The following is a 27,254-nucleotide window of genomic DNA, read 5'->3' on the forward strand; positions in this document are numbered from 1 at the left end:
CCAGGCGCTCCAAGGCGGACTTATTTTTGTTACAGGTATTATTATTAGTTTCTTATTATTAATAGTCCTTGTTGAGAGACAAACACTTATCTTTATAGGCTCCTTTAATTGTAAGTTCGATTTTGTTCTAACCTATCTTTTCACACACTGAAATATAGGCTTTCTGTGGGCTCAAGTCTGTTGCTAGCCCAACTACTTGGGCCTAAAACAAGCCATTTTTCCTATGTACCTGAAGTGTTACATTGTTCTGGATTCCATGTTTGCTCACTATTCTTCTTTGGATTTATTTTCCCCTTGCCCTCCTCTATTTAGGGCTGAGGTAGCATTTGGAGTTTTCCTCACACTCTTACAAAATCTAGTGTGAATATAAGATTATGTTTATTTTGATTTAGCCATCATGTATGTGATAAAGCAAGATAATATTTCAGAGTATCTCAACCACCATATCCCTGGACATGGAAGTCTCAAGTAATATTTTGACGATATCATGTAATATTGCTTCAAAACTGACCATTAGTGTCAGTGCTTGAAGAGAAATTATTTTACAATGCCAATTGAATAAAATCCATATGGTTTAATAACCAGATAAGAACAAGGTTAACATCATTTTTATTAATGAAAAGATTAACTAATAAACATATATGGGTACATGTCTATTCTACTTTGGTCTCAGCTGAGCTAAAGCACTATGAGCTGAACAAATCAGAATATTCCACAGAGAATTATTATGCATGAAATTCATATTGTAGGGGACACCTCCAGCAAGGCCTTGCAACTTTATTTTTTCGCTTTTACTCCCATCCCTCAAATATATAATATGAAAATCCAAATATAGTGTTTCATAATAGTCTCAATAAGTGCTCAATAAAGTGATTTGTCATAGGTAATGTTGGTGTCTGGTGAGCCTCAAAAATAAAATAGTCTCAAAAGGATCACATAGTATATGCTAATAATCATTAGCCATAAAAAAAGAAGGTCAACCATATTACTCTTTCTGGAAGTGCAAATTAAAACCACAGTAATACATCATTTCTTGCCCATTATCATGACTACAAAGATAAATTAAAGATGATAGACAACATTGACAAGGATGTAGAAAAATGGGAATCCTCATTCTTTTCTGATGAGAATGTAAAATGCTGAAATCATGTTCATATGATTCATGTTCATATGAATGGAAAACATATTCTTAAAATGTTAAATATAAATTTATCATATGAAGCAGCAATCACTTCTAGGTCTATCCCAAGAAATTGAGAATATTCATCCACAAGAAGATAAATAAGAAGAAATTGAATAAATTGAATAAATAAGAAGAAATTGAGAATATTCATCCACAAGAAGATAAATAATGCTGCTAAGAGCTTTAGCTAAAGCTCTTAGCAGCATTATTTATAATAATGATGAATGAACCCCAAAAACATTATGCTAAATGAAAGTAGTCAAGCAACAACACTATTATACGGTTTTATTTATTAAAAAAATCCCAAATCCCAAACCTATAGAGATAAAAACTCAAACCCATAGTGGTCACCTACAGTGAGTGGTTGGGGAGCTGTGACAAATATTAATAGTAAATGAGCATGAAGGACCTTATTGGGGTGATAGAAAGTTCTAAACTGATTTATCATAATATTTGCAAAACCTATTAAATTTATCAAAAAATAAAATAAAATAAGCACTGATTTATATACACTTGATATGGGTGAATGATATATTAAAATCATAGTCTATATTATAGTACATAATTATCACTTAAAAACCATTTTCAAGTTGCAGCATGTATATCCAAAATAATAACTTCACTTCTAGACCAGTTAATTTTAGCTCATGTCTTTAAGGTGATTATTTAGCAGCATAATTGGCCTGTTCTCATTCAAATACACAATCATCTTTTTGTTTTTTTTTTATGGTAGCTGTTTCTATGCCACTGATCTAACTATGAGGTCAGATATTTAATAAATAAATGAAACAGAATGTTTGCTTAAAGGAAATCCTATTTCAATCAAAGGAACCCTTCTGAAGCATTCATAAGATTATTTCCATCAGCTTTGCTTTGCCTATGAGGACAAAAGCACATATACTGAATGACTACAGATCTTTTTCTTTTCAGTCTGATAAAGTTTAACTTCTAATTAATTCTTGCCCATACAAATTCCAAGTCAACAAAAATAATCCAATAAAATTACTTTCATTTTTTGGCATGTGTGTCTAGAGTATGTCTTTTTGTAATTAAATCCATTAGTTGGATACTATAGACTTGCAACTTGCAGAAAACGTATTGCTATGAAATTTAGATAAAATGCCTCTCAAATAGGAGCCTTAAAAATTTGGGATAGTAAGAATTTTAGTGAAAATTACTGAATGCAGTATCTCTGTTATGGAGTAGTTAATACTCTAGACACAAACATTCAGGTCTACTGCTTGTAGGAAATCATTCCTTAGAAAATCACACTCAATTGATCCTTAAAAATCCAGGAAAAATTTTAGTTGTGGAGTGAAATACTCTAGGGAATCTGTCAGGTCTATAAATATGCATTAATGAATATTGCTGAATGGGCTTGTCCCAAATCTGCAGTGTGGTTTCTGGTGGAAAGATATACCATGCATGTAGCTGGTTAAATTCATTAGGGCCAAGTTAGAATAGAGTTAACCAGATCAACAATTCTCCTTCAAAGAAAGCCTAGCTCATAACCTAGCCAAAAAAAAGAAAAAAAAAGATTCTCGCTAACAACTGAACAACTGACAGTAATTTTCGTTGTTGTTTGACCAAACTTACTTCAGTCAGGTTCTTGAAATTTCTTCTACGTCCGTCTGTGTATTTTCTTGTAAAAGCTAGTTTTAGCAAGAACGTTGTTAAATGAATTTAACCAGTGCCTGCCACCCTTCGTATCTGGTCTCCCTCAACATCTGATCAGGATTTTCATCCTTGATCACCCTCCATGTCTAGTCACACTGGCCTGTCTTCACCCAGAATCCTATATATCAATTTAGCCATAATTCCTTCTTACCCTTAATGCTTCCTCTCAGTAATTTTCTACCAACCGATCCACTCCTTGTTCCTTAGCTATAAATTCCCATTTGCCGATGCTGTATTACAAGCTGAGCCCATTGTCTCTCCCTTACTATACAATCCCATTGCAGTGGCCCTTATATCTACAATGATGATCCTGAATAAAGTCTGATTTATCATGTTTAATGGGCTTCATTGAATTTTTTTTCTCGTTAACACTATCGAGGGAAAATAATTTAAGTATAGTTATGATTTTCTTTAGAAAATCCCCCTACGAGTTAACTTTTAGAGCAATCATTTTGGCAGGAGGTAGTTAATGTTAAAATGTTAAAATGAAGAATGAATGATCTTGAGGATGCTTAGAATACAACAATTTTGCTTTTTAATTGAAAAACATATATTGAAATACATCATTGTGTTAAAATCTAAATAAGCTTACCCAAATTATGGATCTTCCTGCATCTCATAAGGAGTCCACAGGAATTTTCATGGGCAGAATCATCATTTTTTCAGGGAACATAGCCTTGCACATTTTAAATTCTCTTGGCAAATGATTGACTGATGTCCTAGAGTTCTCTGTCATATAGTAGATAAAGAGCTGGAAATCATCAGCTAGCTGTCTGAACTGTAAAACAGATTTATTGTGGCTACTGAGAAGTGTCTTATTCTCATAGCAACTCTGTAGATCCAACAGGACAAGTTAATGGCAAAATGAGGAGATCAATGAATGAACTTTTCAGATGCGTTTACATTTTAATACCCACCAGAATGTTGGTAACTACCATACTAATATAATAATTGAGATTTTATTGGATTACTCTTTTTTCTAATATCTAATAATTTTTAAAAGATTAGACCTTTATAGGTGTTCTTAATTTGGTTACCATCATGGTAGTTAGTCTGTAAGATGACCCTCCAAATCCAGTAAACCACATTTTCTGGTATTTACATCCTTATATAGTCCCTTCAATCTTTAAATCTGGGATGGCCCTATGTAAACAATGTAGGGCAGCAAAGGTGGGTTAATCTTCCTGGTTATAAAACTATAAGAAACCTTGTTGCTTCTGCCTTGGTCTCTTGGAACCTTTACTTTGTGGAAAGCCCGTCACAGTGTAAGACATTTAGCTATCTTGAGATTGCCATGTTATGAAGAAGCCTAAATGGAGTATTATCATCAAGAAGAGAAAAAATACTTCATCGGTTTCTTACAGCCATAAGGTTATATTTTTATGTCCAATCTATAAATGTTGCCCATAACATTCAATTCTATTATTGACTTCAATTGATATGAAATTTATAATCTTTCATAGCTGTTTATGCTGTAATTTTATTCTTGTCTGTCCAAGCCTACCATGTCTATTCACCACTTGGATCTTTACACAAAATTGCATAGAAGTAGAATGCTCTGGGGTGCCTAGGTGGCTCAGCTCGTTAAGCATCTGCCTTTGGTTCCGATCATGATCTGGGATGCTGGGATTGAGTTTGAAGTAGTCCAGCACAGTGGGGAGTCTGTTTCTCTGTTTCCAGTTGCCCTTCCCCCTTCTTGTGTTCTTGCTCTCTCTTTCTCTTTTTAAAAAATAAATAAAATCTCTAAAAAAGAAATAGAATGCCTATATCTAAGAGAAGATAAACAAATATTTGGATTTTAAATTATTTGGGTTAATTCCTTTTATTCAAATCTGCTATGGAAGTACATAAGCTTTATGGACTTAAAGACAGTAAATACACCACTTTTTTATTTTTAGTATATATATTACTTAAGAAATGAAAATGGTATATACTTTTGACACAGCTGTTTTTCTTTTCTTTTATTATTTTTTAATATTTTATTTATTTATTTAACACAGAGACAGTGAGAGAGGGAATACCAGCAGGGGGAGTAGAAGAGGGAGAAGCAGGCTTCCCACAGAGTGGGGATCCTGATGTGGGGTCCATTCCAGGACCCTGGGATCATGACCCCAGATAAAGGTGGAGGCTTAAGGACTGAGCCACCCAGGGACCCCTACAGTTTCCTATTTTTCGATAGGAAGAAGCATGGTAAAGGAATTGAATTACATTTTCTTGATGTACTGAAGAATTCACAGGTATAACAGAAATCTACTAATATTTTAATTGGTTTAAATCTTGATATAATTTAAATGCATACAAAGGTAATTCATGTATATATTATGCACATTTTTATATACATGAATCCTGTACAAGAAGTCCAAATAGAAAAAAAAAAAAAAGAAATCCGAATAGGTCTTAAATAATTAAATAAGAATGATTAAAAATCATCAAATGGAATTGTAAACAATTCATTTAAATATGATAAACATTACAAAAATGATATATACATGCCAATAGATATATTATAAATGTTTATAAAACATACTGGAAATAACCATAAAATTGTTATAATTTTGTGAAGGAAATGTATATTTAAAAAATTAAATTTAGCTTATTGGGCATTTTCATCTTTCTCTGTTTATTTCAAGCTCAAATATGTGCTCTCTGGCATGCAACAGAAACAACAGAAGGAGACCAAGTAAAGATTAGGTCATTCTTAGCCATCATGTTCTGAATTTCTTTTTTTGTTTCAGTGCCATCACTGAATTCTCTTTTTGATTTTTTTCTCTTACTCTAAATTGCTTCCGTATTTCTACTGAGTGAATTTCCCACTCTGCATTATCAACTTAACAAAAAAGATTATAGACTCAATTTGTATAAATATCTGCTGGAATTCTCTTAGATAAATTATCTTGGAAATATTTTAGCTGGATCCCAGGACCCTGGGATCATGACCTGAGCCAAAGGCAGATGCTTAACCGACTGAGCCACCCAGATGCCCCATATGATTTCCCATTTTTATATGCATGTCAACATTGGGGAACAAACAAGACAAAAATAAAAATGTAATTAAAATAATACATTTATAAAAATGAGGTTGGCAGAATTGAAAAGTCTTGATCATTGTTAAACTCTTACATCAGCCTTTCTGAAACAATGTCAATAAAAGGAAATTTTAAAAGGAAATCTTGGATGTCCAAAATTTGGATGTCCAGAATTTCCAAAAATCCAAAATCACCATTATCCAAAATATGATTTTTATTTGAACATTTTATGGTAGTGAAAGTATGGTCAATTCTTATTCTAAATCAAAATCATTTCACAAAAAAGAAGTTTAGCTTATCTTTTCTCTTTTCATAAAAAGAATGTGATACAATTTTCGAACTCACATTACTTAAAATGGGAGATTTTTTAGACATCTTGCTGATTATATAAAAGTATTTAACTGCACAATAAGAAACTTGAATGATGTTATTTACTCAGAGGAAGGAAAGAAGGGCAAAGTGATGAAGAAGCATTTTTCTCATGATTCAAATTTGTTGGGCATGTTGATTTTTCTTGTTACTAAAAGTGGTTTACAACAAGGTTTTAATGAAGCAGTCTCACACTTTGCTCTATTTCCAGTTGGAAACATGTGGTGTCATTTAGAATATCTTTTTTATTTTTTCCTAGGTCACTTGGCAAACTTCAAGCATTTGATTTCTTTTAATCAAGAAGATGAAGCACATTTGGTAAATCTTCTTATTAATCAGATTTTGACAAGCATCCATGATTTGCAATCCTTAAGCTTAGGTTATCTAAACTTGGAATATATTAAAAAAAATAAGTTTTCTACAATCCAGTTTATTTCATGAAAGAAAATGAGGATAAAATAAAATCAGCAGAAAAACAGAGTAAGAGAATAAGGAAAAAGTAAGGTAGTAATGACTCTAACAAATGTATTATTCAAAATTGTTCTGGGTTGGAATAAGACTAATATTATCAAAATTATATATTTCACAATTATATATGTATGCATACATGTCTATTTATAGAGGTATGGGGACAACATGATTTTAATGTCATAAAGTTATAAATAAATTAACTATTTTTAAAACTATTCCTTTTAAAAAGCATGAATCTAAGATATTTGGAAAAGATGATCATTTTAAGAGTAGCAGAAGTAATTACCTTACAGATTTCTCTTGCAAATTAGGAAAAATAGTGAGAATTCATTGTTATCATCATATAGATATTAGAAAATGAGTTTTACACATAACTTAAATACTGTAATGCTATGTCTTTTAAATTCAAATGTATAATCAATTAATCTTTTCTTTTTTTTTAATTATTTTTTTTATTTTTTTTATAAACATATATTTTTATCCCCAGGGGTACAGGTCTGTGAATCACCAGGTTTACACACTTCACAGCACTCACCAAAGCACATACCCTCCCCAATGTCCATAATCCCACCCCCTTCTCCCAAACCCCCTCCCACCAGCAACCCTCAGTTTGTTTTGTGAGATTAAGAGTCACTTATGGTTTGTCTCCCTCCCAAAAAATTAATCTTTTCTTATATGTTTAGAAAGACTTGGTTGACAGTTTGCAATGAAATATCTTTACAGAAAATATACTGAAACATATTTGAATGAAAGGGAGACATATATAAAACTATTTTCTAAAATTATGGTAATCTGTTTAACTATACACATAGAGATACACCACATATGCATATTGGTGAGATTTATACATGTTATAAGTATAAATATATATCATACCATATGCCATATATAATAGATACTTATACCATATAGAAGTATATGTAGAGCAAGATAGCTGGAAAATAACCACATGGTTAATCAAGTACATGGACACCACATCTGTATAGACTTAATTATTTCTAAAAGCAATGACTAATCCATTCCTCATTATGTAACATTATTGTGTGCCAAGTGCAATGCTACAACAAATAATGACACTATGAGAATCTTAGTTACTATCACCAAGGAAGTCAATTTCACTGTGTTCAAATAACTTAATATCCAATAGGAGAAAACAGTTATATAAATGAAAAAGTACAAAAAGGAGTGTATAGGGAGGGTGGGAATAGTGGTTGCAAATTGAACTAGGGTGGTGCATACCTTTGAAGTTTCTCTTGAGCAATTAAAAAAAAAGAATGAGATAGGAGTTGGTCCAGTGGGTATCTGTGGATATTGCGCAAACCTTCCAAACTGGATCTTTCCTAGTACTTTTTAAGAATAGTAAAAATACCAGTATAACTGAAGTTTATGAGTGTGGATGCAAATAATAGGGGATGAAATCAAGGAAGGAACAGGAGACCAGATTATTGTAGAATTTTGTAGACTTTGTTTATCCTTTGGCTTTAATTATGGAAGGAAATAAAACTTGGAGAGTTTTGAGCTGACAAATAACATGATTAGACTTATTAAAATGACTATTTTATCTACTCTGTTGAGAATAGACTGAAATGAATCCAGTGGAGGCAGGCAGGTTCTGGTAGCAGAAGGTTAGAATTACACCGGTGTGAATTGGAGCTGGTGAGAAGAGGTTGTACACTTGATATATTTTGAAGGTCAGACAAACACGACTAGCTGATAAATTTAATATCAGTGAGTTATTAAAAGAACAAAATTGACAACATATTGACATGAGCAACTACAAAGATAAAATTGCCATTAACTTAGATGAGTAAGAACGCAGATTAAGTAGGTATGGAGAGAAAATCAGGACCCAGTTTCACCCATGTTATGTCTGAGGTATCTGTTAAAAATACAAGTGGCCCAATGAACAGGCAGTTGACAAATTTGAAATTGTCAACATATAAGTGGCATTTAGGTGATGATATGTCAGCAGATTGAATATTCTGAGTTCCTGTCTATACAGGAATTCAAATAGAGGGGAAGTGAACAAATGAATTGTAGGTAATATTTCTATTTATATTGCAACTCTGGATTAGGTTGTAATAGATTTCCCCTGTAATTTTTTTCTTTAATTAATTTCAGTTAGCCACTCTATAGTACATCATTAGGTTATTTATTTATTTATTTATTTTTTTATTTATGTGATAGACAGAGATAACAAGTAGGCAGAGAGAGGGGAGGAAGCAGGCTCCCTGTTTAGCAGAGAGCCAGATTTGGGGCTCGATCCCAGGACCCTGAAATCATGACCTGAACCGAAGGCAGAGGCTTAACCCACTGAGCCACCCAGGTGCCCCTACATCATTAGTTTTGATGTAGTGTTCAATGTTCATTAGTTGTGTATAACATCCAGTGCTCATTAAAACATGTGTCCTTAGTATACATCACCCTGTAATTCTTGAGTATGATTCTACAGGATATGAGAATGAAAACAACAACTTTACTGATCAAATCAGCATTAACATTACAATTTTATGGATAAAGAGAACCCAGTAGAGTTAAAAAAATTTTTTAATGATTAACTAACTTAGTAGTGGTTTTTATGCAACTCAAACCCAAGACATTTGTTTTCTAGGATGTGCCTTTGCCATTGTATCATGCAGCAGGATATTATACTATGTTGACTCCAATTATGACCCATAACAATCCGTCCCCCCGTGGGACATTTTAGGCTGATTTTAAATTCTAAGTTACAGTAATAAAATTTTACCTATTTCCCTATCCCTATGATAGATAGATGTGAAGTAAACTGTTATTATTTAAGACATAAGACATAAGAAATTTCTTGTCTTTTTTTGTGCTTTACTTTTTGACTTGCATTTAGAAAGTTAAACTAGTCATTAAAAATAGAACAGGAATTGGGCAGACGGAAGAAGGCATTTGATCAGATAATTTCTTGGTTATAAGAAAAAATTATGTATCGCTTACATGTGTTTACTCTGCTATGAGACAGCTATAATATTTTTGGTTTCAAAAGTTGCCAATTTTAATGCAGCCTCTAGTTTTCCTTTAAATGTAAGTTTGTGAGAAAAAAGGCTATATTATACACTTTAAAAAGTTAAGTATTTGTCTCTAAAAACATTTTTTTAAAGATTTTATTTATTTATTTGACAGAAAAATATCACAAGTAGGCAGAGAAAGAGAGGGAGAAGCAGGCTCCCTCCCTGCTGAGTGAAGAACCCAATGTGGGCCTTGATCCCAGGACTCTGAGATCATGACCTGAGCTGAAGGCAGAGGCTTAACCCACTGAGCCACACAGGCACCCTCTAAAAACATTTTTATGTAATATTTTAACCTCTCAAAAAATAATGACAAAAATAATGATAAATCATGTCGCTAGTATACTCTTGATATAATACAAGGAATATGGTACTTCACTTCTGTGGACTTTCTACCCAAAACATGTAATCCCATTTATTTGTGAGAAAAAAAATCATGCAAATCTCAGTTGAAGGATATTATACAAAATAACTAGCAAATACTCTTCAAAACTGTCAATATTTATTGAAAACAAGAATCTGAGGTACCATCACAGCTAAGATTAAACTATGAAAACATGACAATTAAATGTATCTCATGAATCCAAAACTAAAGAAAGAGGACTATGTAAAAACTGAGATGATTTGAATAAAATATAGATTTTATGTCATGACAATGTATCAATATTCATTCAGGTATCATGATAAATGTGCCATACTGATATAAGAAGTTAATAATAGAAAAAAGTAGGTTTTGATATATAAGAAATCGCCATAGTAAAAAAAAAAAAAGAAAGAAAGAAAGAAAGAAAAGCAATTACTGTAGTATCTGCTCAATCTTCCTGTAAATCTAAAACTATTCTAAAATGAAATATTTATTTTAAAAATATGAAAAATAAATTCTTATTCAAAATTAGCAAGATTTATCTTAACAAATATTTTACCTGTGTTTATTATGTTCAAGCTGCTATGATAGATCTTGAGGGTGTACAAGGAAAATAAAAACCAGTTCCTCCCAAGAAGATAAACACATGGGAAATATACACATGAAAAAATGTTCAACATTATTTGTCGTTAGGGAAATGAAAATAAAACCTACAATACTATACCCCCCATAAAATAGCTAAGATCATAGGATCTTTATCTATTATAATAATACCCTGGAAAATGAATTTCCATCAATAGGTGAATGGATAAATAAGTTGTATTATAACCATACAGTGGAGTTCTATTCAACAATTAAATATGTGTAACATGGCTGAATCTTAAAATAATTATGCTATAATAAAGAATCCATCCAAAAAGAGAGTACACTGTATGATTCCATTTTTACAAAATTCTAGAAAGTTCAAACCAATCTTTAGTGACAGAGCTAATCAAGGATTGCCTAGGAATGAAGTTGGTGTTTAGGAATTAGAGAGACAGATTACACAGAAACACAAGAAACATTAATGGAGTGGGAGATGTGTTCAAGATCTGAATTGCAGTGATGATTTCCTGGGTATAAGCATATCCACATATATCAAACCTACCAATTTGAACACTTGAAATATGTACAATTACTGTATGTCAATTATGCCTCAATAAAGCTGTTCTTAAAAACTCATTTTTGGGCCTAACATCCTAAAGTAAAATTTAAAAAAAAAGATGAAAACAACTTTCCCTTAAGAATAATATTCTATTGAAATCTGATAGGTGCAAATAATATCATTTCTTTGTATGCGTGTATTTTATTTAAAAATTTTAATTAGGATTCTGCGGTCCTCTGGGTGGCCTAGTTAGTTGGGCATCTGGCTCTGTTCTGGCTCAGGTCCTGATCTCAAAGTCATGAGATTGAGCCCCATGTGGGGCTGTACACTCAGTATAGAATCTGCTTGGGATTCTCTCTCCCCCCTCCCACTGCCCCTCCCACTCATGCGTGCTCTCTCTCTCTCTCTTCCTGTCTCTCTCTTTCTCTTTCTTTAAAGTAAATAAATAAAATCTTTAAAAAAATAATAAATTAGAATTCTGTTTCTCAATAACAGCACTGCCTCAAGGTCACATAGCTAGAATGTGGCATAGCAGCACTAATGCCCACAAACATTGACTCTCAAAATAGTACTCTCTCCATCCAACCTGGTGTTCAGGAGTAACTGCATAGTTATTGTTTCCTTCAGTGTTTGCAGACATGAATACAACATTGGAAAGAATGTATAGAAAATGTGGGATCATGAATACCTATGTGGGAAAGAACCATATAATCCTCATTTATGTGACTTGGAACTTTCATTCAATAAATCGATCTATGCTTTCTATTTCTTATGATCAGAAAATCCCATTTTAAATATGCTTACAAAGAATAGTGATGTCTTTAAAGTATGGCAAAATTATTATCCTCCTCTCTAGTGTTCCAAACTAGACACATGAGTTCACAGATACACATTCATTTATTATTAAATAAGTCTATATAAAGTGGTTGGAAATGAAAAGGAAACAAAGAAGAGCTTTGTCTACTATTTCCTTATGCAAGTTCTAGTCTTTGTATCAGTTCCTTGGAGTCATCACAATATGATACATTACATATTTTCCCTAAATTAAATCTTCAGAGGACATTTCTTTATCTTTGTGATGGATGGGTTCCTTCAAAACTGATAGTAGTCTGGAGGGAAATATAATTTCAAATTCTGGTTTTATTATTCTTAGACTCTTAATCAGGTTTGCACACATCTCAATAGTGTTGAACATTAAGTTTTCTTTCACCAACACTCAGGGAATCATATAATTATTCAAGAAAATATAAGGATGTTATTAAAGGAGGTAGAGCTGACGTATTCAGTCAGTCCATTGTGTCTGCTATTTCTTGGCTTATGCAACAGAAATGCAAGTGCCAACATCAATTCAATCCTTTTTTTTTTCCCTCCCAGTCATGACAGTTCTAAAAAACGTGACAAAGTTTTCACATTTTTCACAGTAGTAATTTTCAGAAAAGAAAATCTATTTTTCTGCAGTTAGAAAGGAGAGAGCTTAAAAACACCCCATACATTTAAATTATGTTAGCATAAACATTTAAATACTTTATATTTTATCAATTATCTATGATGCTGTAAATATTTTCTGTTCAATAAATGCATGCTTAACAATAAATGATTTCTAATATGAGCAGAATTAATGAACCATTTAAAGTAATTATTTTGTAATCCAAATCCATATTATGTTTGCCATATTATATCTTATCTTGATAATTGAAAAATTAATAAAAAACTAGTATTCTCTGGAAGAACCATAAACATTTAGAAACCTCTTAACAATTTAAGTCACTTCCTCACAGTCAGATGGCTAGAACGTGGCAAAAGGCTGTAATAAAATCCACATACTCTTCACGACTACTATTTGCTGAGAACCTAGAGAAATAAATTAGTGTTTAGAGAACTACACATTCATGTTCATTTTTATTTTATTAAAATGGTATATTCAAATTATGGATGTGGAAACAAAATCTTCCAGAAATAAAAATTTGAACTTTAGGGCGCCTGGGTGGCTCAGTGGGTTAAGCTGCTGCCTTCGGCTCAGGTCATGATCTCAGGGTCCTGGGATCGAGTCCCGCATCGGGCTCTCGGCTCAGCAGGGAGCCTGCTTCCTTCTCTCTCTCTCTCTGCCTGCCTCTCAGTGTACTTGTAATTTCTCTCTGTCAAATAAATAAATAAAATATTTAAAAAAAAAATTTGAACTTTAATTAATTGTGACTGAAATAAGTTTCCCTTAAAGAACTTTAAGACATTTTAATGCTATATACACTGTATTCTGAAGGAAGTAATGCATGCAAAGTAGTATCATACATGAACAGAAACAGGAAAAAAAAAGACATTCCCTAAGTTGTGCAGTTCTAAATTTAGGTTGCATTACTTCCCAGAAAGTTCATAATCTAAGTTCTACATAATGAATCCCTGACCCTAGTTATTATTATTTAATTACAGTGTTTATCCAATATCATTAGATTTATATATTTTAACATAAATACCCATTTTCCCTAGGATCTTTATGTGATTTTAGGTATGATCTGAATATCTTCCTACATAAATGTGTCTCTATTTCTACCAATACTATAATGCTTTGCCTATATTAAGTACCGTATTTAATTATAGCTCATTTTTATCCCTTCGTATGAATGTTTATCAGATTCCTACTGGAGAGTAACTTTAAATAAATAGCTTATAGTAGGATTTTTGTAAACTGATATCCAAAGAGAGAGGCAATGTAAAAGGAAAATGGTAAGGAATGGGATGTCTGAAGATACAGAAATTATGTGTCATTTCTCCTAACATATCGAGTGACCACATGTTCAGAGGATTATTTGAGTGTGTGGTTTTCTTTGACTTATTTTAAAAAATACTCCTACCTCAATAGCAATCAAACATTCACAGAGATAAGTATTTCAACTTTCTTGTTAAAGGAAGGCGATCCAGGACATGCAAAGAAATGCAAAAAGGGCAGATTGATACTCTTCTTGATAGTGCAACAAAACATGTTCTCTATATTTACATGCAATTTTGTAATTTACGCATCACACAAATCCAAGGGGTGCCATTCATGAAATCTCACTGTTTATAATCTACGAGGTTATATAGAGTGACTCTGTTCAAGTACATAGTAAATAAACAGGTAGATGTATTACTACCCTTCATTGATAAGTTATTTTGCCATATTAAAAAGGGCATCAGGTTCTCCTTGTTACAGCCACAAACATGGGAAAATGTACAGGGAAGGAAAAAAGGAAAGAGAAATAGGGTATTTCTTACAGATACAGGACTGATATCCTATTTTCTTGTACCTATGGTTTCTCTGGGCTTTTAGAGGCAGGTTTCTGGTCCTTCCCAAATGTCCTCCTTATATTTAGCAGTAAAGGACCTCTCCTGCTTCTCCACTCACATACCAATTATCTCTGATTTCTCTTCCTGCCACCAGTTGGAGAAAAAAAAAACTCTTTTCCTTTTAAAGGGCTCATATGATTTGTCTCCCTATATAATATATCTATGTAAAGGTCAACTGAGTAACATCATGTAACCTAATTAGAAAAATATGGTGAGAGGGGCACCTGGGTGGCTCAGTGGGTTAAAGCCTCTGCCTTCAGCTCAGGTCATGATTCCAGGGTCCTGGGATCAAGCCCCGCATTGTGCTCTCTGCTCAGCGGGGATCCTGCTTCCTCCTCTCTCTCTACCTGCCTCTCTGCCTACTTGTGATCTCTGTCTGTCAAAAAAATAAAATCTTTAAAAAAAAAAAAAAGAAAAATATGATGAGGAATCTTGGGCTTTGCGCCATTTTAGAATCTTAGAGGTAAAATTTTGCCTACCACACCGTGGAAGATTGACATCAGAAAAATAAATAGCATGGAACATTTTTCCATTTCTTTGTGTCTTCCTCAATTTCTTTCATGAGTACTTTATAGTTTTCTGAGTATAGATTCTGTGTCTCTTTGGTTAGGTTTATTCCTAGGTATCTTATGGTTTTGGGTGCAATTGTAAATGGGATTGACTCCTTAATTTCTCTTTCTTCTGTCTTGCTGTTGGTGTAGAGAAATGCAACTGATTTCTGTGCATTGATTTTATATCCTGACACTTTACTGAATTCCTGTATAAGTTCTAGCAGTTTTGGAGTGGAGTCTTTTGGGTTTTCCACATATAGTATCATATCATCTGCGAAGAGTGATAATTTGACTTCTTCTTTGCCGATTTGGATGCCTTTAATTTCCTTTTGTTGTCTGATTGCTGAGGCTAGGACCTCTAGTACTATGTTGAATAGCAGTGGTGATAATGGACATCCCTGCCGTGTTCCTGACCTTAGCGGAAAAGCTTTCAGTTTTTCTCCATTGAGAATGATATTTGCGGTGGGTTTTTCATAGATAGCTTTGATGATATTGAGGTATGTGCCCTCTATCCCTACACTTTGAAGAGTTTTGATCAGGAAGGGATGCTGTACTTTGTCAAATGCTTTTTCAGCATCTATTGAGAGTATCATATGGTTCTTGTTCTTTCTTTTATTGATGTGTTGTATCACATTGACTGATTTGCGGATGTTGAACCAACCTGGATTGGAAGAATAAATATTGTGAAAATGTCTATGCTACCTAAAGCAATCTACACATTTAATGCAATTCCTATCAAAGTACCATCCATCTTTTTCAAAGAAATGGAACAAATAATGCTAAAATTTATATGGAACCAGAAAAGACCTCGAATAGCCAAAGGGATATTGAAAAAGAAAGCCAACATTGGTGGCATCACAATTCCGGACTTCAAGCTCTATTACAAAGCTGTCGTCATCAAGACAGCATGGTACTGGCACAAAAACAGACACATAGATCAATGGAACAGAATAGAGAGCCCAGAAATAGACCCTCAACACTATGGTCAACTAATCTTCGACAAAGCAGGAAAGAATGTCCAATGGCAAAAAGACAGCCTCTTCAATAAATGGTGCTGGGAAAATTGGACAGCCACATGCAGAAAAATGAAATTGGACCATTTCCTTACACCACACACAAAAATAGACTCAAAATGGATGAAGGACCTCAATGTGCGAAAGGAATCCATCAAAATCCTTGAGGAGAACACGGGCAGCAACCTCTTTGACCTCAACCGCAGCAACATCTTCCTAGGAACAACGCAAAAGGCAAGGGAAGCAAGGGCAAAAATGAACTATTGGGATTTCATCAAGATCAAAAGCTTTTGCACAGCAAAGGAAACAGTTAACAAAATCAAAAGACAACTGACAGAATGGGAGAAGATATTTGCAAATGACATATCAGATAAAGGACTAGTGTCCAGAATCTATAAAGAACTTAGCAAACTCAACACCCAAAGAACAAATAATCCAATCAAGAAATGGGCAGAGGACATGAACAGACATTTCTGCAAAGAAGACATCCAGATGGCCAACAGACACATGAAAAAGTGCTCCATATCACTCGGCATCAGGGAAATACAAATCAAAACCACAATGAGATATCACCTCACACCAGTCAGAATGGCTAAAATCAACAAGTCAGGAAATGACAGATGCTGGCGAGGATGCGGAGAAAGGGGAACCCTCCTACACTGTTGGTGGGAATGCAAGCTGGTGCAGCCACTCTGGAAAACAGCATGGAGGTTCCTCAAAATGTTGAAAATAGAACTGCCCTATGACCCAGCAATTGCACTATTGGGTATTTACCCTAAGGATACAAACGTAGTGATCCAAAGGGGCACATGCACCCGAATGTTTATAGCAGCAATGTCCACAATAGCCAAACTATGGAAAGAACCTAGATGTCCATCAACAGATGAATGGATCAAGAAGATGTGGTATATATACACAATGGAATACTAGGAATACTATGCAGCCATCAAAAGAAATGAAATCTTGCCATTTGCGACAATATGGATGGAACTAGAGCGTATCATGCTTAGCGAAATAAGTCAAGCAGAGAAAGACAACTATCATATGATCTCCCTGATATGAGGAAGTGGTGATGCAACATGGGGGCTTAAGTGGGTAGGAGAAGAATCAATGAAACAAGATGGGATTGGGAGGGAGACAAACCATAAGTGACTTTTAATCTCACAAAACAAACTGAGGGTTGCTGGGGGGAGGGGGTTTGGGAGAAGGGGGTGGGATTATGGACATTGGGGAGGGTATGTGCTTTGGTGAGTGCTATGAAGTGTGTAAACCTGGTGATTCACAGACCTGTACCCCTGGGGATAGAGTATTATGCCTCCATCAGAAAGGATGAATACCCAACTTTTGTAGCAACATGGACGGGACTGGAAGAGAGTATGCTGAGTGAAGTGGGTCAAGCAGAGAGAGTCAATTATCATATGGTTTCACTTATTTGTGGAGCATAACGAATAGCATGGAGGACATGGGGACTTGAGTGGAGAAGGGAGTTGGGGGAAATTGGAAGGGGAGGTGAACCATGAGAGACTATGGACTCTGAAAAACAATCTGAGGGTTTTGAAGGGATGGGGGGTGGGAGGTTGGGGTACCAGGTGGTGGGTATTATAGAGGGCACGGATTGCATGGAGCACGGGGTGTGGTGCAAAAATAATGAATACTGTTATGCTGGAAATAAAAAAAAAATAAAATAAAATAAAATAAAAGAAAAATAAATAGCTCTTATCTATTTAAGTATTTTGCTATAAAACATAAGTTGAAGAAGCTCAAGAGTGGTGAGAATATACATTTGGTAGACTTGATTATATCAATTACATGAAATATGAACACCAAAGTAGACCCCTTAATTATCTTATGATAAGCTGGATTTAGGTGAATTGGCAAGGTGGTGGTTAAACAAAATGATCAGGCTGTGTGAACATCTGATAGAGGGAACGTGTGAAAAATTTTAAGTAAGCAGCAGTTGATAAACAATATGACTATGGTGTAGAAAATGAAATTGCCTACAGCTAGGACAGTGAGATTGGTGAGGGCTGGGACATTATGAGCTTTGATTGGTTAACATTTATCCTAAAGCAATAGAAAGACATTCAAGTAAGGATATTAAAAGGTCAGCTTTTTTGATCATGTCTATTTCCCAGTTCAAGTCAAAATTTTACTGAGACATTTTCCAAGTTCACAAAAATTTCCATGCATAGATATTATTTTAAACAAGCAAAGTATTTTCCAGGAGTAAACAGACTAGAATAAGGTTACCCATTAGTATGATGATAGCTTTTTTCCTCCATTTTCACATCTCCTCCCTAAAAATAGTATATAACATGAACTTATCAGAAGCTATAATTATCTTGTATATATAGAAAAAAATCAAATAAAATATAATCTTAAAATCAAAATTAGTACAGAATATTTCAGGTTAGCTTACAAACAAACAAACAAACAAACAAAAACAACTCTGAAAACAAAGTGGTGGAAATGGGGCTTTTAGACAATGTTTGTATGTTTAAATAAATACTATTTTTGAAACAAAAGGAACTAAGTTAATTGACAGGCAAATTATACTATTTATATTCTTCTATCAACTATTATTATCATCACATCTTTAGTTCAAGGTAGTTTTGTACTAAATACAGAAAAAAATTTATGTCATTGTTAAATACTTTAGTGTCCCTCACCTAACTGGGTGTAACAAATAGACATTACTTTGAAAATTTATATTTACTATGAACACGATTCATGTTATCAAGCACAGAAGTCACAAACAATGTGACTTCCTTTGACAGAACATTAATCAAGAGATAAAACCATATTAAAACAAAGTTTCCCTTGGGCAGAATATAACAGTATAAGCTATTTTCCATCTCATAATCGTATCATTATCCATTTTTACATCAAAACAATAGAATATAGGAAAGGTACTGTTCTCAAATCATAAAGTAAAAACCAGGTCTAAATGCTAAGTAAATTGATTATAAAATGTGCTAAGTCACTTATCTAGGTTTCACATTATAGAAGTAAGCCTAATGAGAATTAGTAGCTTTCATTGCATAGCTAAAGTATTTCATATAGGACAAAGAATGAGGATGGTTTTCTTCTTTTATTTAAATATATAATTTTAAAAAATTCATCTTTTGGGGGTCACCTAGGTGGCTCAGTCTTCAGCTCAGGTCATGGTCTCTGGGTCCTTGGATCAAGCCCTCTGTGCTCAGCCAGGAGTCTGCTTCTCTCTTTCTCCCCCTACCCCTCTCCAATCCTGTTCGCTCTCTCTCTCTTTCTCAAATAAATAAATAAAATCTTATAAAAAATTTTAAAAAATTAATCATACTGGTAAGTTATTCTGAAACCTTTTTGCTAGAGCTACTAGAATCAATATCATTTTGTAGCAATGCATTATTATTTTGATGTAGTGTCTTATAATTTACTATAAAAATAACACCTATATAAATAATATTCACACCATAGACTGAAGTTTTGTGTATCCCTCCCAAATTTGTATATCAGAATCCTAACACCCACTGCGATGGTAGTAAGAGGTGAGAGTCTGGTCATGAGGTGATATCCTCAAAAAGAGGTATGCTCCTAAAAAAGAGACCCCAGAGAGCTGCGTCACCCCTTCTGTCATTTGAGAATGCAGCAAGAGAACAGCCAACAAGGACCTCACTGGACAATATGCCTGTGCTTTGATCCTGGACTTTCCAGCTTCCAGAACTATAAGAAATAAATTCTGGTTGTTCATAAGCCACCAGTTTATGATATTCTGTTATAGAAAACTGTGGGCTAAGTCAATACAGTTTTATGGATAAAATTAGAATAAGCATCAGTAAATAGTTTAAAAATCAGATCTTCAGTCAACTCAAGTTTTGGGATTTGTGCTAAATGTATAATAAATAAAGGAAGTGTGGTGAAGTAGAGCATGATAGTTTTGAAAGATCACATGATTTACACTTCTGTTGGAGATCATTTTGGTGAATAATGACTTTTGTAACCTTGTTGGAAAGGAGTTCCATGATACAGTCCAACTAGTGTTGGTGCCTTCTCGAAATAGAGCTCTCCTTACCTCCCACATATCTGCATATCTACGTGGCTATAGTGGGGATCCCACCTTTTTACCTGGCCTCGCTTTTCTGGCCACAGTGTTAGAGTATGAATAAGCCATAGACACTAATATAGTCACCCAGAATAGTCCCTCATCGTTCTTAAACTGGAATTGAGAACAAAACTGACTAATGGAACTTCTAAGTTAACAATAGTATGGGCGTCCTCTATTCTCAGAAAGAAAATGAAACCACTGTGCTAAAACAAGTGAAAGCAAAGGAAAGGGGTGTGGAGAGATAGAGAGTAAGTGAGAGAGAATAAGCAAACTAACTTTATCCAAGTCTTTCCTTATATTTGACCCTCAAGCCCAACTTACTTTTGTTAAGATTTTTTTTGTACCACAACTGTACCTGTATTCTTCTAATGTTTCCCTTTGTTTTTATTGTTTAATATGCAACCAAAATAATCTTATTTTGAGCAAGACTTCTCTCTCAGCCTCAATCATATCATATATGTGAATGTGTCTGTATGTTCCTGTCTCTTTGTGGGTATATGGTTTATGTCCATACACCTACATATTCTTCCAGTTGTGTCATTTTGTCATTACTGACAACATAATTATTGAATATTCATTTATCCAGTCACTCAATAAATACTCATTATTAACTCACTGACTGTAAACACAAGTAAAGAAATTATTTTAGATATGTTAAGTGTTAAGAACTCACGTAGAAAACTGGCAAAAGTCAAATAGTGATGGAGAATGAGGGGGATCTTTAGATAGAAAAGATACTGAGTTTTCTCTGAGGTTGTAAAATTTGAGCTGAGCAAGATCTGGAAGAACAACATAAGAGAACAGAGTTGACACAATAGCTCTATTAACATAATGGAACCAGTGAGTTATTTGATAAGTTGAAGATTCTTCAAATCTTAATTCATCAAATCAAGATTCAAGTGGCTGAGTGTATTGAGCAAGGCAAATGGAAGTAGAAAATGAGGCTGGGGAAATGTCTTTACCAGTGGGAAGTCACTGGAGGTGTTTTAGCTACATTGTGACATGATGTGGTTTATATTTTTCAAATATCACACTAATTAATCTACCAAGGCCAGATTTGTAGGACAGTACATGTAGAATGAAGGAAATAAGTGAAGAAGCCATTTTAAATTCACAATGGGAAATGATGTTGGTTTGGAGAGGATTGGTGTCAAGGGAGAATAGAAGAAATGGATGGATTTGGGATATATTGGAAACAAAAAGGGGCTTGCAATAAATTGGGCAGAACTTGCTATAAATTGAACATGAGTGGGTGTAAGAGAAATAGATTATCCAAATACAAACTTAACATATGTTTTTTGAGCCACTGGGTGAATTGGCTATAATTTCCTGGGATAGGGAAGAATGGATGATGACAAAGTATGGTGATAAAGGAAATGAGTAATACAATTTTAAACTGTTATATTTCTGATGCTTTTTCAAGCATCTAAACAAATGCATTCATTTACTAGGGCTGCTATAACAGAATACCACAAACTGGTATTCTGGGGCTTAAACAACAGAAAATATCATTTTCTCACAATTCTGAAGTCTGGAAATCTTAGATCCAAGTGCTGATATGTTTGGTTTTTATGAAGGCCCCTTTTCCTGGCTTGCAGACCACCTCTGTACTGTGTCCTCACATGGCCTTTCCTCTGGCACATTGTTAAGACAGAGCAGTGTCTAATGTTTCTTTCTGTTCTTATAGGGACATCAGTCTTACCAGTTTAGGGTCCCACCATCATGACCTCATTTAGCTTCATTGTCTCCTTAAATGTCCTGTCTCCAAATACATTCACCTTGGGGGTTAGGATGTCAACATATGAATTTGGTGGATATAATTCAGTCCGCAGAAGCAAAGCTACAAAACTAAAATGAATGGAAATCCCTGAAAACATTACAAACCACTATTGTAATTTTGTCATTTTATTTAATGACATAAATCAGTGTTGGATGCCTAAGAAAAAATAGCCTAGAACAAAGTTGATAAGCTTAATAAAGGACAATTAAAATTGTAAAAATAAAAAGTTAACCTAAAAGTTCCCAGACTAATTTTTTTGATGTTGTTGTTCACGATTCTGACTTGCCTGGTTCTCCAGCTTATAAACAACATATCGTGGAACATGTTAGCCTCTGTAATCATGTAAGCCAATTCCCATAATAAATCTTCTCTTATGTATCCATATATTAGCTGTATTAACACATCTAGGGAAAAAAAATCAATGAGCTATTCATGTCATCTAATTTAACATATATAGATAGATAGATGATAGATCGATATAGAGATATAATAAATATAGTCACATATAGTAACAAGTGATCTCACACACACACACACACACACACACACACACACACACATTTTCTGATATATCCACTTCCACGACATCACATATCAAAGTTCCCACATAAAAAATCAGAAAGACAAAAAGTTTAATATCTGGTCAATGTGCTAAATGAAATTCATAGTATCAAATTAAGTATGTCATATTCTCAGTTGTTTTAATTCTCAGTTATTTCCTGTGAGTCAGGAGATATTTTAGATACTGAGTTACAACAGTTAAAAGAATTAAAAGAAAATAAATATTAACTTTTCTTTATAGATCTTACTTTTTAGTAAATACAATTTCTCAAAATTTGTTTGTACTTCATAAAACTATCTTGCTCTAATATAATTAATGGGAGGAGATGTGACCATTTTTGAAATTGTAGAACTGATGTTTGCTTAAAGATTGGAAAATAAGTGTCTAAAAAGGTGCCTGTCTTACATATCTTGAAACTATACTTTTTTTCTTTTTTTTCCCTCTTATTAATCTACAGTTTTCAGAGATACTATTTTAGTAAACCTGCCCAGGGATAGAATGTTCAAAGAGAATAAAAGTGATGTGAAGTATGTATTTAAGCTCCTACTAGCAAAATTTCTGAAACTCAGGCATACTCAATTTATTCCCATTACCTGCAGCATCTTGTCTAAAAGGCAAACTCTAAGTTACCCATTCATACTCCTAACTTGCTGTGAGAAAGAATACAGAGTTTTTCTCCAAATAAGGGTGACTCTGCTTGTTGATACTTTGGAACATAAGGTTTCATAACTGAGCACTAATGCAATCAGTCTTGGTAGCTCTTACCAAGAACTCCATGATGAGAAATTAAAGTAGAATATTGGGAGTTTGGATCACTAAAAAGAGGAATTTCCTTTAAATTCCTGATGTCTGTTCTATATTTTTACTCTTCATCCAATTACCCAATTAATAAGTGGACATAATTTGTCTATTCTGATTAGCTGGATGGAGCTAATATATTAAAAATAATCAATGTGAAGACTTTCCTTTTTTCTACTGAACCAATGAGAGGCAGGGGGATAGGTAAAGGCATCTACCCTATAGAAATGAGATTATCCCAACCTCCCACCCCCCGTCCCTTCAAAACCCCCAGATTGTTTTTCAGAGTCCATATTGCATGGAGCACGGGGTGTGGTGCAAAAATAATGAATACTGTTATGCTGGAAATAAAAATAAATTAAAAAAAAAAAAAGAAGACAAAAAAAAAAAAAAAAGAAATGAGATTATCCTCAGTTATCTATTCTAGGTCTGGACTGAAGGTGGAGAGAGTTGGAGTTAGTCTATGCTAACTGTGCTCTAGTCTTATCTAATCCAATTTATTAGAAATTGTGATAATATTTTATGTTCAATCTACTGATTCTTTTATTTCTCAACTGATTCAGAACCCACAGGAGGAAGAAGCTGGTGTTTAATGTGCTCTCAAAACCCTAATGAGAGAATATTCATTTCACTCTATTGATCAAGGGTGTAATATCTTCATGTCAATATATAAGGCATCAAAAAAAATCAATGAAATTGAATTATATTTCCAATCCTTTCACACAGAGGTTTTATACCAGTATTTTTTTTAAATGGGAAAAAAAGAAAAGAAAAAAGAAAAAGAAAAGAAAATGTGAACAAAACAGTAAAAAATGAAAACAAAAAGGAGGAGGAAAAATAACAAAGGTTATTTATCATATGCTTCAGGCAACATTGTACACTTCAGTATTAAGAGACCACACAAAGTTAGGGTTTGGAGTTTGGAGCTAGCTTTGAATTCAATAAACCAGAGAGGACAGCCTGAATAGGAATAAGGCCAAAGTGGATTTGTGGTATCAAAGTATGAGCCAATGAATGAAGGAGCCAGGGATATGAGAGTGGGAGGCAATGTGATAAGGTTCAGAGACCAGTCTTGTTGGCATGCTTGAGTCAGGGGCAGTAGCCAAGGTTGTTCTATGAGGTATTATGTTTTAAAGGAGTAGGAAAATAAATGGGAAACAAATCCCCTCTCAGTACTTGCCACTCTCTCTCTGTGATGGACATATAAATTAACATACCCTAAATATCTCTTCTACAAACTCTACTTATATAATTACCAAAGCTTCATCAACTGATTGAAAACATTTGTTAAATTCATTTTAATATTAATTTGTATGTAAATCTAGCCAAATCAGAGATCCAGGTAAAATTACATGAAACAGATACAAAATAATAGATTTTTTACGAATATTTAATGTATAATTTCACTTGTTTTTATTTCAGAAATGGTTAAAATTGAAATAATCTTAGAAGTGACATGTTTCATTCACTTCCTGTATTGTAATTTTGAAAAACTGGTGAATATATATTTATTTTGTTGGCAAATGCAACTACTTTAGATTTTTACTAGCAAATTCAATTACCCGGTTTTGAGCTTTCAAATACTATATTTCTAATTTAGTATTAGATATCTGTATAACTATTTTTAATGATTTACTTAATGCTCTAATGGGTTAATTAAGGCTAAATATTCAGTTAAAAGGAAATGTTGCAGAAAGTTTAATAACTTCAAAATCATTCATGTAATATGTAATATCTCTTAGTAAGTGTACACTAAGTGTGGGTTGTTGTAAACGTTTGATTTACCTTAGTGGAACAAATGTTTAAATATGCTTTTTTTCCAGGAGGCCACTGGGATCTCTAAAGTGTTTCTGGCTCATTGGGAAAAATTTGCAGGGAAGCAAGAGTAGCAGATGGAAAGACAGTTGGCTAAACCTACTGCCCATACAACACAGTTGCCAAAACCCTTGAAAGTAATAGTCCGTTTTGGAAATGTTTTCTGGAAAAACAAATGTTTGCTACTGAAACTAACATTGGGTAGATTAGGAAATACCCCAATAAAACATTTTCTTCGCAGAAATAAATATTTTACTTGAGAAATCCTTGCCAGGATAAATATGCCATTTCAAGGTATATACAAGAAAAACACATTATTGTAGACAGAACATAAAATATGTAAAGAATGGACAATTAGTACACATTATGTACCTACCTTACAATATTATTTATCTTACGACTGATATTTCAGAAACATATTTAAACTGGGTAAGAGTTCATTTGGATAATAAAAGAATGAATATGTTTATACTATAGTATTTTAGCTTGTTCACCTTAACTATATGTGAGGTTGAAAATTGTATATAAATAACTTAAAAATTATGACAAAATCAACAGCCTTCAAGGATATTGAACAAAAGGCTATATTTTAACCCTGAATATTGAAATAAGTTTATTAATTATCTGATTTAATTGTATTAGAATTCATCTTAAATATACATGTTTTAATTTCTTAGGCCATATCAAGGAGAGTTTTTAATAAAAATCAGTTCATCAATCATGATAAGGACAAAAAAATGACTCAAATACTTGTCTCTGGTACTTTTTTATATATGAAAGAAGTTGCTTTTACTGACTTTATTTTATCTTTGTTTGGGGTTAAAGCTTACATAGACCTCTTGTTATTCTTTGGTGAGAAGTATAAATATGCATAAACTTCAAGGTGGTGAAGGGATTTAAAATCAATTTAGTTCAATCTACTCACTAATTACAGAGGAACAAATTGAGCTCGAGAAAGGTTAAGCTGTTTGCCTAAATCACATAACAAATTAGTTACAAAGCCAGTATAAGACCTCCAGTCTCCTAATTCTTTCAGGAAAATTTAAAAATTAAAGTTGTATTTTCTTTTCTTTTTTTTTTCTTTAAGTTGTATTTTCTTATTCATTCTTCTTTGTCATTCTCTTTATATGCTGGGAGGTCAGAGTAAATTATAACGTATTAAGATACAAGAATTTGATGTGTACCAGGTCAAGAGTTCTTTTTAATTGTACTTATCTCCTTTATTTATAAACTAAGGAAGAGGTAGAATTAATGTCATAGAGGTGAAATTCTCTACAAATTCTCCTACTTAGCACTAGTAGGAAAAAAAAAAACAATGATGCTTTTGGTTTTAACGAAAACCTGTAAGTATATTTTTTCATATTGCTCTCCAAGCTATACCTACAAATATATGATTTAAAAATTAAGCTTCAGAGTTCCATGCAGTAAAGAATTTATTTTGACAAAAGGAGGTTTAACCTTTCCCTTATCTCCTGGTAAGTGACCTTTAAGCAATAGAACCTCTCTCCTAATGAGTGTTTTTGTTTACGTTGGTGCTTTGGGGCAAACTAAATGCTCTATGTTAACCACATGATTTATGGTGGGAACTTTGGACTATGTGGTGTCATTTTGACCTCCAGACCTCTGGAGACTGAGTTCAGTTATTCATGTGGTCTACCATATCTTCATGACTGAACACTAATAAAAACTCTGAACTCAAGATTCAGGTGATCTTCCCTGGTCAGCAATATTCCATGCATGTTACCACACATAACAGCAGGGACAAGCAAGTACTGTTTGCATGACTGCACTGGGAGCTTTCATGAACTAGAAGTTCATGCTTGGAACTCTCCTGGACCCTCCCTATGCAGCTCTCCAATTTTAATCACTATTTAATGACCAATTTTAATCACTATTCTTTCACTGTGAAAAAATAATAATCACAAGTATAACAGCTTTGAAATATTCTGTGAGTCCTGCTAGAGAATTATCAAATATGAAGGTAATCTTGGGAACCTCTGAACTTAGAGTTGGTGCCTGAAGTGAGAGTGATGTTGAGGACTCCTGATATATGCAGGGAATCAA

The sequence above is a fragment of the Mustela erminea genome, chromosome 15 (genome assembly GCF_009829155.1).
Source record: "Mustela erminea isolate mMusErm1 chromosome 15, mMusErm1.Pri, whole genome shotgun sequence".
NCBI classification, from domain to species: Eukaryota; Metazoa; Chordata; class Mammalia; order Carnivora; family Mustelidae; genus Mustela; species Mustela erminea.